This window comes from Nannospalax galili, unplaced genomic scaffold (assembly GCF_000622305.1).
Source record: "Nannospalax galili isolate Female #2095 unplaced genomic scaffold, S.galili_v1.0 scaffold142, whole genome shotgun sequence".
Classification (NCBI taxonomy): Eukaryota; Metazoa; Chordata; class Mammalia; order Rodentia; family Spalacidae; genus Nannospalax; species Nannospalax galili.
The window spans coordinates 1,624,895-1,627,022 of NW_008348793.1; the positions used below are offsets into that span (position 1 = coordinate 1,624,895).

At 39.8% G+C, this 2,128-nt stretch overlaps 1 long non-coding RNA gene across 3 annotated transcripts in view; it reads right to left on the reverse strand.

Annotated features, from left to right (window-relative positions):
* The window catches only part of LOC103744304, a 63,885-nt gene that overhangs the window by 37,175 nt on the left and 24,582 nt on the right, over positions 1-2,128 (reverse strand). The gene's annotated exons all lie outside the window — the stretch shown is intronic.

Consider the following 2,128-nt stretch of genomic DNA (forward strand, 5'->3'; position numbering starts at 1 on the left):
ATCAGAAAAAGATGATGGGGAGATATGGGAGGAATTGGAGGGGAGGGAGTGGGTATGGATTTGATCAAAATACCTTATATGCATGTATGAAATTCTCAATAAATTATTTAAAAATAAAAAAGCTTCTTTGATGAGTGGTAAGAGGTACACTTTTCTGTAAATATAGGGATACATATTTAGAATATAGTAAGAAATTACATTTGTCTAGGGGTGTGACAGACTTACGGTTTTCTCTAGGATCTCTTCAGCCACATATGTTTGTCTCTGTTTACAGTACCATACATGAGTTCCTTCCCATTGTGCTGGTCTCAAGTTCAATTAGTAAGCTGTTGATTACCCCCAAGATAAAAGTGTCACAATTACACCAATAGAGATTATTTGCTGAGCTAGCCATTGCTGTGGTTCATACACTTTAAAGCTAGATAGAATCACCAACTGGTTTTCTCCCTTGGAAGTTTGCATAGTGTCCTCTGATACTATGGGAGGTAGTTTTCAGGGAGGAGGATTTCAGGTCAGCTCTAGCTCAATTGCTCCAAGTCCTATGTCCAAAGTACATCCTATCTTCAGCAAAAGACTGTTACCTTCAAGGCAATCACAACTGTGGCAATAGCCTGAGCTATTTTGGGACCTAAATGTTATTCATCTCTCCTCTCCCCCTGTATAACCCTGTATTGCCAAATTTTCCCAAGAGACCTGTGCATGCTTTCTGGGATCCCAGAGAGCACAGCTCTAACTACATCATCACAATCACAATGTTCCTCTTAAGTTACAGTTTAGGGAATAAGAATATTTATTTGGGCTTGCCAACAAAGTTTATGCTATTCGGAAGAGGGTCATTTACAAAGGCATGCACGCCCATGGGCTCTTTCCCACATTTGAGATCTGCCATCTGTGCCATGGCCCACCCACAGTCCATGTGCTCTGCTTCCAAGATGGTGATTCCCCTCCCTTTTCCCAGTGTGCTCAGCACTTTCTGTGTACTTAATGTCCCTCAGCATCTTCAATGTCCCTAGACCATCCCCGAGTCTTTTGGGGTTCAGTTCTAGTTCCCTCAGACTACTCACCTACCCAACATCCTCCCTATTCCCTCTCCAGTTAAAGTATCCCCCATTTTCTCCATTTCCCCTTTGATAACATTTGTATCCTACTATCCCCCCTTTATCTCCATGGTTCCTTTCCATTTTCCTGACTTCTGTGGGTACATCAGGCTATATACTCACATTTAAGGATTTGGAGCTAAGATCCACAAATGAGAGAGAACATATGTCTCTTATTTTCCCAAGTCTGTGTTCCTTCACTTAGTCCAACAGATTCTGGTTCCATCCATTTACCTGCAAATTTCATTATTTCATTTTTCTTTACCACTGATTAGGACTCCACTGTGTAAATTTACCACATTTTCATTATCCATTCATTAGCTGAGGGGCATTTAAGTGGTTTCCGTTTCCTAGCTATTGTGAAAAGAACAGCAACAAACATGGCTGAGCAAGTATCTCTGCAGTAGGATGTTGAGTCATCTGGGTATATGCCAAGGAGTGACATGATTAGATAATATGGTAGATCTATTTTTAGATTTTTTTTCTCAAAGGAACTCCATTTGAAGAACATCTATTTTTCAAAATATTATTTTTTTTATTTTATATGTGTGTATTGCCTGCATGTATGTAAGTTGCACCTGTGCCCATGGAAGACAGAAGAGTTCGTCGGATCCTCTGGAACCTGAGTTAAGGACAGTTCTTAGCTGCCATGGGCTGGGACTTGAACCTGGGTCTTTTGCAAGAACAGCCAGTGCTCTTAACCACTGAGCCATCTCTCCAGCCCCCTATTTTTAGATTTTTAAAGAATTTTTCACACTCATTTCCACAGTGTTTGTACCAGTTTGCAATACCAACAGCAGTGAAGGCAGATTTCTGTTCCTTTCTCCACATCCTGGCCAGCATTTGATGTCATTTGTTCTCTTAATCTTTGCCATTCTGACTGTGATTAGATGAAATCTTAAAGTAGTTTTGATTTGCATTTTTCCAATTACTCAGGATGTTGAACACTTTACATTAAAGGTTCTTCTTAGTCATAGGTATTTCTTCTTTTTTTTTTTTGGCTCTAGTGGCTCTATAATTTTTTTTTTTTT